Genomic DNA, 15,737 nt, shown 5'->3' with positions numbered 1-15,737 from the left:
GGAAAAGAAAACTTTAAGGGCATAAAAACCACACACACAGAACAGCATAGGAGCAATGCTGTAGTACCACAAAGAGCAGCACAGTTCTGAGAAGCAATAGGCATAACATGATTTGAGGTAACAAGAACCCCTTGATCAATTATTCATATAATTTACAACAACAGTTACAGCTGCATCAATGAAAAAAGAAAAAAAAGAATCTAGGGCACATATAAAACCTTCACAGCTATGAAGTGTCCTTGATTTTCACCAGAACATTTGGCTGTCTTCTATCATGTGTTTCTAGTTAGCAACAAACCCCTCCAACAAAGGGAAACAAGAGACAGAGAGGCACAGAACAAACTGCCTTGCTGGAAGCAGTGAGTGTGTTCAAGGCTGCATTTCACTCGTGGACGCTGTGCATCACCAAAACCCAACAGTACACTTAACACTGCTGTGTTTGAAATCTGACCACCCTAGCATCCCACCTAGATACATCAATGCACCCCATGGGATTACGAGGATACCTTCTGTGAAGTCTTTATTCTCTCGATGCTAAACCTGCACTTCTAAAATAAATAAAAGTTTAAGTAACTTTCAGAAGAAATGCTGTGTCTTTGTAGCGTATTGTTATCTCAACTTGTATTGTTTTGTGTACTCCTAAGGCAAATGTAACAAAGGGAAACATTATGGAGATAAGTATTTCTGGATGGGGTTTTTGCCTTCAGTTTGAAATCACTTTATAATCATCATCATTTTTTCTGCTCTGTCAAGGTTTGACTACAGTGTCCTCATCTGTTCAAGATGACCTTGCTAGTGGACTGGAGAAACACAGGTGCAGCTGAAATCGAAGTGCAAAGCAAAGAGGAACAGCATGGTGCAGCAAAGGGATGAGGGGGCCTCACTGTGCTTGGTGCACTCACTCCCAGACATGTACAGCAGATCATGAGGGGAGGTTATGAGTTGAAGCACTGACCTTGCTAATGGGAAAATTTTACACCAGTTTTGATTTTACTCCACACATAGTAGGACAATGAATTTAGGTCTAGTTCAGAGCTCTAATTTCAGCTTAAATTATTAAGATTAATAAAGGATTAACTAGACGAATCTGCAATTCGTCTCAGACGAATCAAGAAATATTAATTTAAGGAGCTTTCCAACAATGAAGTTAATACCTTGCAACAGGTATTTCTTAGAAATGGAGAATATGGCAGACCTTTAGAAGCACCTATGCTCAATCCTAAATAAATCTGTAGGAAACATTTCCACTACTACTCACTTTTTTCAGCCAACTCTCTACACTAAGTTCAATTAATCTTGTCGGTATGAAGGAAAGATACTGCATATATCATCCCTACATTCAAAATCCTGGCAAACAAACAAAACCATAGCATAGTCAAATCTCCCTCAGTGTGTGGGACTGTAACAATGGTAAGTTCAACAAAGTTCTTGGGGTCACATGTCTTTTTCTTCCATCAGCATTTATCCTGTAAAAGCAAGAATGGGTTCTGGAAGCTAAGAAACTACTACAGTGCTGATAAATAGAAAATCATCATATATAAACCTCATTCTTCTCCCATTGCTGAAGATATCAGAGAGAGTTTCCATATTTTTGTGGCCACTCAAAGTGAGCTCTGAATGTGGCACTTGAAGCGGGATATGTTTCTAAAAACAGAGCATGCCATAGAGCTCAGAAACAGCCTGTTCCCTAGTCAAAAAGAACTGCAGATATAGCTTTCTACTAATAATATAAGGAATTACTTCTGGCTCTAACCTACAATGCATATTATGTTGTTTTCCTCTCCCCTCCCCAGCATTTGCTATTACAACACTTGTATCAGGTAGCACACAAAAGAAGGAGAAAGCTCAGAGATGCACTTGAGTGTTTATTTTGCAAGAAGAAAAATCCTTCTTTTGAAAATTGTATCAGAAAATTCAATTTGTTTGAAAAATGAACCACTTTACCTTGGTGTAAGACTTCTGAACTCCTGCCAAGGCTGTCTGGCCTGTTAGGAGGTCTTCACCTTCAGCAGAGGTCTCCAGATGAAGGCAGATTTCTTCACCCTGGAACTCCCAGAGGCTCCCTGCAGTAAAGCCTGGAGACACAGCAACAGGGAAGGAATTTAGCTTCGTCATCAAAGCCACAGTTTTAGAATGGATAACAAGTGTCCTTAAAGGCTGAATCTTGGTTTAAACAATGTAAATTTCCAAAATTAGAACTCTGCATCTTCTTTTGGAGACTGAAAGGCGGCAAAGAAGTGCTTAGCAATACTGCACAAGCATTCAGTCAGCTGTAGATGGTCTCTAACCTTTATACTGCCAGTCCCAACAGCATAATCTCCAAGCTCTGAAATTTAACAGGTGACCTACAGGTATCAATCCTGAATTTCTCTCATGTCATTATATTCCCCACACAGAAATTGCTCAGAGACATGCATTGGAAATGCTTCAGGGCAAAGAGCACAAGTGTGACACATCATCTTCTCAGGAGAGTAACAGTGCCGTGCCCCTGCAGGCAAAAAACACAGCCTGCAAACCACCCAGCCTCCCTGCACGACCTCCACCCAGCTGACAAAGCAGTCCTTGTTAAATGTCCACTCCAGAATACTATCTTATGCTCAGAAAAATTAAAAATAAAAATGCTTAAATTCCATCATCAGAAGGGAAGGATAAGGAGATTGCCTTCCTGAAATGAATGTGTTTCACCACTGCTTTTTACATGCAAAACAACCAGACAGAATTTAGTAGTTTACAGGCTGTGACCTAAATCCCTGTTTATGTTCTTTTTCTCAAAATGCCACCTGAGGTAAGACCAGCTCTAACCATACAGAAAAGTACTTGGGTGCATGAGATTTCTGTGGTTTGGTTTTATTTGACAGTATGTGGCCAAGCACCCTTACTGGCACAAGCAGATGGCACAGCAGTTTCTTTTAAGCAAACAATTCTGAATGGTTTCAAATTACTTTAATTTTGTAATCAGTTATTCACTCTAGAAACAGGGTTACAGACCATGTGATGAAACGCAGGGTTCCTTTAACAAAAATCTCAAAAATATGTGCAGAAGCACAAATTCAAGAAAACCATTTTTGGTCTCATACTGTTAACAAACCAAACAGGCAGCAATATTCGTCAGATACCAATTACTTTGGGCTTCCTCACTCCCAGTCTTTGGGGAGCCTGACTGAGTTTGGGTCTTGACATTAGCACACAGAAGATAAGAGTTTGTTTGTGTTGGGTGGGTGGATGAAGTCTCACCTTGGGAGACTGATTGCCTTTGAAACACTGGTACAACAGAAACAAGCAACAACGGAGGGATTTCAGACAGATTGGTATCTGCACGTAAATGCTTATAAATCAGGAAAAAATAACAAGAGAACGATGGGCATAAGCATATTCAGAGTGACATAGCATTACAGCTACTCAGCTACTATGAGCCTGCAGCAGTATTGTTATTCTGGTATTTGGTAAAAGAAAAAAAAAAATTAAAACATGGTAAGAAAAAAAAAAAAGAGACATTTTTCAACCTTGCCTTGTTTAGTACAATGCACAACAAAAGATTACCAGCCAGAAACACTCTTGTATTATTACAAATTAATCTGATATCCAAATTACTGTATTTTAAGCAGCAATTCTGAATGATGCTCATTTCAGTCTAAAAACTAAAGCAACTTTGCAAGCAAAAGCATCCCTGTAAGTTCATATTTGACGAGTCAAAGGGAAAAAAGCTAGTAAATCTGTTCCAGCCATGTTCCTTGGCTAACAGCCTGAACAAGTTCAAGTACAAAAACTTTGATTTCCAAGTTGAGTGACAATGTTAACAGCTATGAACTGGTCAGGATAGAAGACATCCCCAAAATCCCCACAAGACTGCTAGATGTACTGCTCAAAAACAAAAACTTGTGACAAAATACTGTAGGGACAAAAGCCTGTGACTTTTTTTGCAGTTAAATATTCAGCTTCAAAAATTCCTTCCCTTCTGCCTGTTGAAATTAGAGTCCCTTTCTTTTTGCTTCTGCACTAAATTGCTGGTTTAGAATCTGCAAAAAATATAGTCCCAAATTTATATCTGGTGTTAGTAATGTTACCAGTCTCATATGGGAAATAAATAACACTGAGTTGAATATTTTCATGTTTAAAGATGAAAGTATGGTATTGAGTGTATGTGTGTATGCATCTGCACAAACATATATATATATATATATATATATATAAAATAGCTGCAGTTTTCAGTCAGCTTCTCTAAAGTGCTCAGAACTGCACTTCAAAAATATTTTTATGAACCTGTTTTGTATTTTATAGACTACATCCTGAGTTTCAGCCTTTATCCAACAAGCTGGAGCCTTTTATGACACATGTAGTTTCCTGCTTCACTGTCCAGTATCAACAAGTCTTTGGGCTATTTTTTTTCTGAAAGGACTTTTCATCCTCAGTTGCTATGTTCTTCGTCTCTTTCATTCTCTTGCTAAGTATAAAATCAAAGTTTTAATACTTACAAAAACACACATCTCATGGAAGAGAAGCCAAATGTAATGTAGAAGGATTCATGAATGAATGAATGGCCTTCTTAGTCTAATAATCCCAAAGGCATCAATCTAAACCTTCAAACCTCACTCAAGTCTACCCTGAGGTTTCCAAAATCCAAACTAAAGTCTTTAAAAATGTAGGATTTCTTTACAAAGAAATAAGCTGATATGGAAGCTCAGCAGCATATGATTAAGCATTTGATAACTTGATGCTTTGATAAGGCATTACCTTAATCTCTCACTGAGGAGAAACATAAGTCAGGAAACTGGAACTAGGCAGCTGGAAGAATCTAGCTACTCAAATAAGTAAGATGTACTTTCTGTGTCAAAAAAAGGTATGAATGCTCTCTGCAGCCAAACCTCAATGAAAGAATAAAGTTATTTTACAAAGCAGAAGAGGTAGAGAAGATCTCAGCTATACACGTAACTAGAAACAAGGGAATATCTACCAATGTATATTGTGAAAAACTATTCAACCTTCTTAATGCAGACCCTGCATTTTCATAGGCAGCACGTACAGACTCACTACTCTCACATCTCTAATTTTCAGGTAAAAATCTCGCATCAGGCATAAATTAAAAGATACAGTCAATTTAGAAAACACAATTTTCAGAAACATTAGTGGAGTTTTTTTAGAAAGGATCCATATCCACTAACTCTGGCAGTTTCTACTCCTGCAGACTTATTTTCATGAACATCAACAATAAAACTAAGATATAATCTGTTCCTATATTCAGCATTAAGCCCCTGAAAAGATGGAGGAATCAAAATTAAGATATACAGAAAAATCTCAAATCAGCCACTTCCCACAATTAATATTAATATGTTCATACTTCACACACTGTTCCTTTAATTATTATTCTATATTACTTTTGCTGGCTAGTAAAAAGTATCTTCAGTACTGAAGATTTTACTTCTGAGATGGAATAACATTCACGTTTTCTGATTTGATAGCCGGTTGTTAAAAGTATTCATCCCAATTCAGATCAAGACTAATAAATTTCATTGCAACAAAAGACACCTATACGATACTGAGAGGAGCCTTACTCCCCACAAAGTTTGATGAAAATACTGCTAATTTACCCAAGCAAGAGTTACACCAACTGGACAACTGGAAGGTAGCAACATCTTTAAAAGTTTCAAGGTTTCACTATCACTATTCTTGCAGCTCTGAGTATCTCACTAGGAGACTCTGGATCAGCACAGCTATCTAGCCACTATATACTGTCAGGGAAAGTTACAGTACATTTATGGAAGCATCAAGTGCACTAATCTCCTAAACGTTAATTATACTGAAACAAAGCTTCAGTTAGAAGCAGATCACCAAGTCCAACACACTAATACTTTTGTTTGCTGGTGTGTACGCATGCATTTCTGAGAAACAGATCTACAAGAGACAAAAAGCTGATCTTCATTTTACCTTCATTAGTTTTCTGCCCACATTCTCAGCTACTCTCTTTTCTAGTCTCCAACATCAAGGGTTTAATTTACAGTGTGTATCAGTTATTAAAATATAACAGGAACAAAAAAAAGCAACACAGAAAAACAGGTTTTCTGGCCGGCACATTACCTGGTTCTGCAGGCTGGGATTTGTTTTTTTAAAGTTAAAAAATAAATTAAAGTATGTATAGACATCGTGACAGAGTAATTAGAGTGCTTAAGCATCAGTGGGCAGCCTGGTAAAACAGGACTCCAAAGATGAGCAAGAAGAGATGGCGTGGTTTTTGAGGAAGGAATTGCCATAGAGGGGAACGAAGGGCAGGGAAATTACAGTACTTGAACAAAGCAGCAACATGGATAGACCTGATGGGTTTCCATGCTGTCACTCTCTTTGTGCACCTGAGGAACAACAGTCAGATGCCAAACAAATTACTGACAACAAAAAAGCAATCAGAATTAGGTCTGCTAAGACAGGTGGCTATCAAAGAGGATAAACACAATTCTTACAGAAAACTATTCCTTCAAGAAACTCCGCAGAAAAGCGACAGATGATGGAAAGTACTCCCTAGGTGAAAGCACAAACACAATTCAAGGGATACCAACTAAAAACTGCAACTGGGAATTTATGAACTGAGTTTATATGCTAATGTGCCACCTCCTAACCTCTTCAGTCTCTGTGAATATACACAACTTGCTAAGGGACTTGAAAGAAGAAAGCCTTTAAACTTGTGAACGTTCCTGGGTTTGGTGACAACAGCCAACTAAGAGTTCAAAGAAAGGCTGCAAAACGAGGAAAACGAGGCACATGATGAAAAATGAGAAAGGAAAACGAGGCACATGATGAAAAGCAAGTATAATGATTCAAGAGTGGGGTAGTGTGAGAAGCAGAAAAGGCCTTGACAATGTGCAAGCTCTGCTCAGGAATAAGAAAAACATCTCTGTGTTATCAACACTGATTTCAGCACAAATCTAAAATGTGTCTCCAGACCAGCTACTATGAAAAAAATTTACTCTATCCCAGCCAAAACCAGCACGAAGTGACACCAGAAGATAGGCTTAAGAAGAGGCCTGGTACCATGATTAATTTTAAGTAAATAAGACTAGGAAATTTACTCAAACCAGTCAGGTTTCTTAAGTTTTCCCTGTGAAAGGGAATAGGAAAATGCCACAGTGCCTTATTACTGCAAACGTTACAGAGAACCATAAAATAGGGGAACAGAAGTTGAAATAAAGACAAAATAAGAGACCTTTTGTAAGTTTTTGGTGAGGTCTCTATCAGTTAAAAAAAAAGCCAATTAAGCTCCTAAAAAGGACATCATTAAAGTAGTTAATTTTTAAATTTTAAAAAAGAGTGTTCTCTCTGAGACCTTATTTATGATCCAGGGAAGATGTCGGTGTACGCTGTCTCAGATTTATTTCCCAAATATAATGGTTTTTGAATGACAGCCTGAGTATAACCCCAGAAGCAAACCAAATTCTGAACTGTCCTCCTTTTGAATCTGTCATTTAGCTTTATTAATTTTTCGTAGTCCCCATGAAAGCATAACCACTTCGTTGTTCATAAGATGCAAGCTAAGTAATTGGTTTGACTTTAGAACAAACATTAGAAGCAACCATATGCTGTCACCATCTTTGCCTGCTATTTGGGAAAAATCTGAAGACAAGACATTGATGCAAATATACATGAGAGCAATTAATTATTTGCAGCTCAAAGAGGAAACATGTATGAATGCCTGCCTGCATTCTCACAACAAATTTTCCAAAAATCAGCAGTACTCAATGGGCAGAATTAGAACTCTACTAAGCATAAGAAAAGAACAGAAATATAAGCAAAACTATGCATGAGACAGACTTTAGATCTAACAAGGGTGACACCTCCCTCTGGCTTTTAATAGTGACAACATTATCATTTTAAGAATGATACTCTGGAATACACAGACACTTTCAAACATCTTTGTATCATCGAAGTTACACAAACGTTCCTTAATGACTTCAGATTTGGACTCATGATTGTTTTTGTTGCAAACCGAGCCACAGTAGGAGAAGTAGGATTTTTACACAAATTATAAAACAAATTTGCTGTAGCTTCTAATCTTTCCATCATCTTGGCAGATCTGTATAAGATAAGCTGTGGAAGAGACATGAGAGTCCTAACCCTCCTGGTAGTGAGCCCCCACATGAGATGTGTTACCTCTCCCTTGGGTGTGACCAAGGGACAACAACCAACATTCAAAGCAGTAAAAGTGACACCCAATTCCATTAAACAATCAGATCAAGGTAGCTCTCAGGTGTTCAGCTCACAGTTAGATACTGAAGCAAAACCTGCCCAAGCAATTTTGCCAGGGAATGATGCCAGGGTGCTTCTCCAAAGTACCTGAATGACTAGAGGCAGTACGACACTTTCTTCAGATCTACAGGAAATCAGGAAGTAAGAAAGTGCAAAATGGTTACAGAACACCAAACAATGCACATATTTAGGAGGAGTTTTAGGTCACCTTCGTTTGCTCACTGGCCAACACAACAAGAACTGAATTTGTAATATCAGCTTGAGAACTAGAACAAGCACAACACCCCCCACCCCCCCCCCCCCCCCAAAAAAAAATCCCACCAAAAAAAAAAAAAAACCAACCCCAAAGAAACAAAAAACCTAGTTAGGCACTTCATAAGAAGAGACAACTAGCAGGAAGGATCAGCTGAGGTAAATAGTCATTGAACATGACTGAAACACAGATGGACATTACAGCCTGTAAAGACAAATTCTCCTCTGGCCTGAAAGACTCTCCAGCTCACATTTCTACATTCAAGTTTCCAAGTAAAGACTTTTCATCAGCAAGTTATTAAAACCCCAAGGTAGCAAGAATTCACTTTATTCCCTATTCTATCTCTACTTGAGGACAGCCAGTTGCTTACCCTACTTCATACCCAGACTGTCACTTCTCTCTTCACAACTCAGTATAACCAGGAAAAAATAACTTGGTTCCTGATTATTCAACTGTAATTGTTTCTCTTTGGATGTTTTACAGCTGGAGGAGGAAAAGATACAAACAGGTGACCTCAGTTTTGACTTTAAATCAGTCAACAAATGAAATGTTAGTAATAAGAGACATGAAACAGACACATTACCCATGATAGGAAATACTAAATCTACAGCTGGACTTCAAAACAAAACCCTACAGTCCACTTTGCTGGGAATAAGAAGATATACAAAGCTTTGACTTGGGGTCAGGCCACAGGGTCAAATATACAAAGAGGATATAAATCAGAGATTATTTCTAAAACTTACTTTCCAAAGGACAAGACAGTGAGCACAGAAATATTTATGAAAACATATCAACACTGGAAAAAAGGCAAGTACAAGGGCATACAGATGTCAGCCCATCACAGATGTGCTGCCTGCTCTAGCAGTCAGACCTAACCCCTGTCCTCAGCCAAGGTTGGGGACCTGGCTCTCACATCCAGGGTTTAAAGCAGGGGAGCTCCCTTGGACAGTATACAACCGGGGAGTACCCCAGGACTCACACTACTGACCAAGCTGGGGAGTCAGGAAGGCTCAAGTCAAGACACTTCAGAGAACACATACTAAAATCTTTTCCAAGGAACTACGTTAAACCATTACTGTTGTTTTTTAAATGTACCTAATACTGGACTACAGCAAAATACAAGGAGTTTATTGCTCCCCTTTGTGATCTTTTCCAAAATGACACTATCATCATTGATAGGAACAGTAAAACGGTATCACACTTGCAGGCAAAGAGAGCGCTGGGTATAAGATATCGATGATTTAACTTTAATGAGGCTGTGGAAAGAGTCCTTGCATCACACGCAGCACACCATGGAAAAAGGATGTCTTACCAAAAGCCTTCCTCCCTGCACCACAAGAAGTGGAGCCCATCTCCAGACCATGGGCTCAATGCTTAGGACAACTTAGCAGATGGTCATGAAAGCAGGAATTAAGAGTAACATCCCAGCTCTGCAAAAGCCCACCTTCATCAGAGGCATTTAATAATAACATTTTTGTGCCACACAGCACAATTTTGAGAAACAGAGAAGCAAAGAGCAATGTAGTTACCGATGCAGCTCCAGCTTAGAGACAGGCCATTTGAGGCAATTCTGTACAGAAGTAAAAAATACATAAGATGCCACAATTGATCACTTTTCTTTGTTTAAATCTAGTTATAAAGAAATTGTTTATAGTTAATGTAAATTATTACTTAGCAGAATTTCAGTGCAATGGTACAGCACTTCCATATCCCAGAGAAAGCGAATCCAGGACCCTGTTCATTTCCAAGTAGCAGGAAGCTGGCAAACAAGCAAGGGGCAAGCAGCCAAACCAACCACTACTGCTAAGAGTAGCATAAATCAACAGTTTGAATCAGAAGGCTTTACACTTCCTTTCTGAGGACTCGGCCACTTACTGCTTCTTTTAGAAACATTTATCAACTTTGAACTGATGCCTTGAAGTGGCTACCTGAAAACAGAGGCTAGACAAGAATAAGAGAATAAAAGTAAGTATTTATTTGAAGGGCCTTCAAAGGTACACCTTGGGAGTGTAAAGCCTACAAGGGGCTCCACCAAAGATGGATCCTGGGTCACGGGTTCTCCACACTTTTATAAGTTTGGTCCATTTGCATATCAGGGTTAATTTTCCAATTATAATTTTAGTTAATGATGTAATTATCCCAAGTTTTGCTCCTCCTCTCAAGGCTTTAGTTTACACATATTGGGGCCTGGGACAATCAAGGTGTCCTTGAAGTGCAAACCTAGAGAGGTTTGTTATACCTAACCAGCATGAGAGAACAGCAGCTAACAGGCCACACGAAACTCCAGAGTTACACACTAGGCAGTACAGGATTCGAAAAATATAAAAGTTAAAACCTAAGGCATCGGTATCAGGTCACTATGGAAAGGCATGAAAGCAGCAACAGTTGCAGAGTACCTCCATGGGTTTGACCTTGATTTGGGCCACTTCACTGTGAAATGTCAAAACAGGAGTAAAAGAGTTTTACAATCTCATACTGTTCTGACATAAAACATAACTCAGCATAGCATAACATAGAACTTTGACACTTTTCTTATACTTTATAAATAAAAATACCAGGCGGTCACATCACGTCACCAGACACAGCACAAAAAGCCACAGACAGCCACACAGACAGTCTCCCTTTGACAACTTTTATCCTCATTTAACAGCACTGAGTCCAGGGAAGAAGGAAAGAGCAGAGAGTACTTTTAAAAAAACTTTACAAAATGGAAACAGAATTCTCAAAGTAGAAAGCTACTTCAAAGCACCAGTCATAAAAGGAAAGATGCATAGGAGCTTGCAGGTAGTCACTCACATGCCATCAGTCCATAAGCAAGGACTCTCTTGTATCCTTAAGCCAAAGGGCAACTGAGAGACTGTCCTATCCCATCACCCATTCTGAAACTACTGAGCAATTCTTTTTAAATAATGAGATGGACCTCTAACACTTACACTGGCTAACCTTTGGAATTTCAAAAGAACCCACAGCTAACAAAATTATGCTGGTCATTTGGGTTACAAAAAAATCTCCAAAAAAACACAAGCAACATTTTTCTACATTGAAACAGGCATTTTTCACTGGAGGCACTCACATATCCCTAAAGATGCGCATTTTGATGATTCCACCAGGCTAAAAAAATCTTGATATGTCATTTTTCCTTGTAAAAGTTAACCACATTATGCTCCTGCAGAAAATTCTGTGCAAGTTATTTACAAAGACAGGCACCCAAACAAGTACTAAACCCCAAACATTGATTTTGAACATTCTGAAGGTCAATATGAGGCATCTAAGGAGATGCTTGTGCAACATACAAAATTAAGTATCAAAAGCACTATAGACAAAATGAACAAACTTTAAACATAAGTCCAATATCTAAAAAGGTATCTATCTTAATTTTTATTGCAGTACTACAATTTCTACTCCTACATTTGCACAGTGTGGAAACAACGCATTTTAAATGCCCAGTTATTATCACAGAATCATAGAAGAGTTTGCACTGGAAGGACTTTCAAAGGCCATCTAGTTCAACCCCTCTGCACTGAGCAAGGACATTTTCAACTAGATCAGATTGCTCAGAATGACCTTGAATGCTTCCAGAGATGTGACATCTACTATTGCTCTATGACAAAAAAGGGATAAATTTTCAGAAGCATACTTTCTCAGACCCTGATGAGAAAGTGTTTCATATGATGCAATTCAGGCAGAATATGTTTCAATCTGCTCGACACAAACCAGAGAAGAATTATTTTACTATACTTCCAAGAAAAAGTAGCAGTGACCAAAAGCCACCATTTGATCACTAACTAAAAAAGTTAAAATATGTGGGATGTGAACAGAATTTGACAGGTATTCTTAAAATACATTTGACATTATTCTCTCATGTGTTTTATGTTTTTAAAGATCTTGATAATCTTTGCTCATTGTACATGCAAATAACGTAACAATGCAAGCTAACTATTTAATCCAGCAAATTTCAAGTGAATTTCAATACTTGAAGAGTTGTTGGGAACAAACTTTCTTTGTATTGACAATACTTTAGCATTTACACTGCACAGCAATTTAATCAGGATGTTATAATTTGGTTCTGTGTGGGTGTCAACTGACTTGCTTCGAAGTCTGCTTCACATCCACAGAAGTTATTCACAAAGAAGATGCAATTATATTAATCACATGGGCTTATTACAGTGTCTAAGGCTTCTGCACATCTCCCTTTCGGAAGTTAGGACCTGCAACTCCACATATTGGAACACTTCCCCTGAAAGCAGTAAATATATTTCTTGACTTTTGGTGCACAAAGCCAGTTTTGCTGGTCCTGTAGCAGCACATTAACAGGCTTTCCAAATGCTCCTACATCCACAAGCTCTTAGGCAGGAGCAGGAGAAAAGGAAAGTCAATACAGGAGTCTTGAACACAAACATTTAAACTAAAAATAACCTTTTCTCCTTCAAGTTTGCACTCTTTTATACAGTGCCAGACATCAAAATAGAGACTAAAGTTCTACACCCTAACATTTGAAGGAACTACACCAGAAACAGCTTCAAAATACCAACACAGAGGGCATCTAAATTAACCTATTTTTTTGTCCATAGCTTACAAACATATGTTTATAAGACTCTTATCTTGATTTAAATAACTTGCAAATTGATGGAAAATTCATTACATCCCCCTGCGTAAGTTATTCCATGATGAATTATCCTAATTTAACTACCTTTGCTTTCAGGTCTAGGGTGACACGAAAGATTAAGATAAAATTAAAGGCTTCATACAACTATTTTCACCAAGTTTGTTTAAACCTCTGATACAGTAGATTACTGTAACTGCAAGAGCCAAGAATTTCTCTATTCTTCCAGTTTACATATTTAACAGCACTCTTCCTAGTGCTTCTAGTTCAGATATATAATACCAGGCCAAGTCACTGGTGCTGTGTAGCTAAACACACAGGGCAGTAGCTGCTGAGGAAGAGGAACAGGGAAACTAGACAAGGCCAAGTGAGAGATTTCATATTTTAGCATCTCCCAATGAACTACAACAAGAACTGGCAAGATTCCATATTTATTTGTTTATTTTGCTGACAGGGATGCATGTTTTCAGGAAAACAAAAAATTCAGTCCTGTGATCAAATTTTGTTATATCAATACCACAAGACCTCTTTTGGGTAGAATGTGGTCACACATGGATCAGGAGGCTGGGACCATGGCATGGGGATGGACAGCAGGCGAGGGGAAATGCCAAGAGTCCCCAGTCCCAAGCTTGGCTCCACACTGAGAAACAAACACAGAACACGCTCCGGTAAAGTTTTATGATGGTGTTCAAAAATACACAGGGAAAGAAAGACACTGGGGTGCTGGAGCACATCCAGAGGAGGGCAACAAAGCTAGTGAAGGGTCTGGAGCACAAGTCTTATGAGGAGCTGCTGAGGGAGCTGGGGTTGTTTAGTCTGGAGAAAAGGATGCTCAGGGGGTACCTTACTGCTTTCTACAACTCCCTGAGAAGAGGTTGTAGCCAAGTGGGGGTCAGTCTCTTCTACTGAGTAACAAGCAACAGGACAAGAGGAAATGGCCTCAAGCTGTGTGAAGGAAGGTTTAGATTGGACATTAGAAAAAATTTCTTCACCAAAAGAGCCGTCAAGCATTGGAACAGGCTGCCCAAGGAAGTGATGGAGTCACCATACCTCTGTGTAGATGTAGTGCTCAGGGACATGGTTCAGCGGTGGACTTGGTTGGCAGTGTTAGGTTAATGGTTGGACTCAATGGCCTTGGAGGTCTTTTCAAACCTAAATGACTCTATGATTCTAAGGTGAACATCTTAACAGCCTGATGGAAAGGAAAATGCTCCCATCCATGTTTGAGAGCAGCAGTGCTTCCCCAGTGAAAAAGCTTTCTAGCCAGGGAGGATAATTTTTGTGGAATAAAGCTTTAAGTTATTAATAAGAATGAAATCTCTTGACCTAGATTTTCTCCAGATTAAAAAAAAAAAAAAACATATACACACAACACAGCCTTCCTCTACAAACACAACCATATTACACTCATCATACAGCAGAGCACTTCAAAACAGATATTTCACAAAGAAAACAAAAAAAGGCTTTTGTGCTCCTCCCTTAGCCAGCTTTGTCTAAGAACATGAATACAGATGATGTTTGATTAAAACAGAAACCTGAACCCCAAGTTGCATGTATGTACTTTTCAAAAGCATTTTACAATTTGATTTTCTTCTTGCCTGCTGTGATAATTGATGAAAACTACACAGGGATTAAAATGAGCACAGGTGCATGTCTACATAGTTCAAAGAGATTTGATCTCAAATGAAAATAATAATAATAGAAAAAAGCTCAAGTATTTTTAGGAGTGGATTTATCATAGCCTAACCAAATAAGCCTAGATTAATAGGATTTTATAGTCCAGATTCCATGTAATTGAAATGTAAAATGTGTATTTCATAACGTATCAGAAACTTTTGTGAGCAGTACCTGATTTACTTGCATTAACAGCCCTCCGCATCATATGTGTCAGAGCAGACCCAGAGAAAAAATAAAGGCACTACAAACAATAAAGAGCACCAAAATACAAGGGCATGTGTAAAAAAGACATTTGGCACTAAATCAACCTTATTTTTAAATTTGTGAGAGGTAAAAGGAAAGTCTACGAGCTGAGAATATCTTTCTGCCAATATACAAATCAGCACAAAACCCGTGCTTATTTTCTTTGCCAAATTTATCCTGCTACAGCTGAGTCTCAACTTCCTTGCACCCATGAGGTCAGGGACCATTTGAAAAGAAATGCACAATACAGCTAATCTTTGTGTCAGCTCATCATACGTAATGCAAAAAACATGATTTTCCCCATTTTTCTGTCCCAGCTTCCTCCAGCAAAGCTAACTAGCATGTTGCTAATCCCAAATTTGTTGCACTACTTTGTTAAACAGATTTAAAAGACAAATGCACACAAATCACACAGGATAAAGAATTTATTCTGTGCTCAAGGCTCACTGCTGAGCTTCTATAAAGAATTGAAAAAAACCCAAACCAACAGCACTTAATTATATAGAAAACTAATTTATTTTTCCCAAAGGAAGACTCTACACTTACATAGACATTTTTATACAACAGCTGCTTTCTTTCCTAAACTACCTAAAACACTCCTACAATAACATATATTCAATCTTCTTTCTGAAGCAGAATCCAATATATTTTTTGACCTCTGAATAACAACAGCAGGAGATTACAAATATATGGATCAGAGAGGGAAGAATTCCCTTTCCTCCCTTCCGTCCC

The 15,737-nt window shown here is 38.4% G+C and overlaps 1 protein-coding gene across 1 annotated transcript in view; it reads right to left on the bottom strand.

The window, feature by feature from the left end:
* Positions 1-15,737, bottom strand: part of FAM110B (family with sequence similarity 110 member B) — a 128,073-nt gene that overhangs the window by 96,131 nt on the left and 16,205 nt on the right. Inside the window, exon 2 of the mRNA XM_017727480.1 lies at positions 1,945-2,075. The gene's annotated coding sequence lies outside the window, so the exon portion shown is untranslated. The remainder of the gene's footprint in view (positions 1-1,944; positions 2,076-15,737) is intronic.

Source organism: Corvus brachyrhynchos, unplaced genomic scaffold, assembly GCF_000691975.1.
Source record: "Corvus brachyrhynchos isolate BGI_N302 unplaced genomic scaffold, ASM69197v1 scaffold60, whole genome shotgun sequence".
Taxonomy (NCBI): Eukaryota; Metazoa; Chordata; class Aves; order Passeriformes; family Corvidae; genus Corvus; species Corvus brachyrhynchos.
This window is presented reverse-complemented; position numbering and strand designations above follow the sequence as displayed.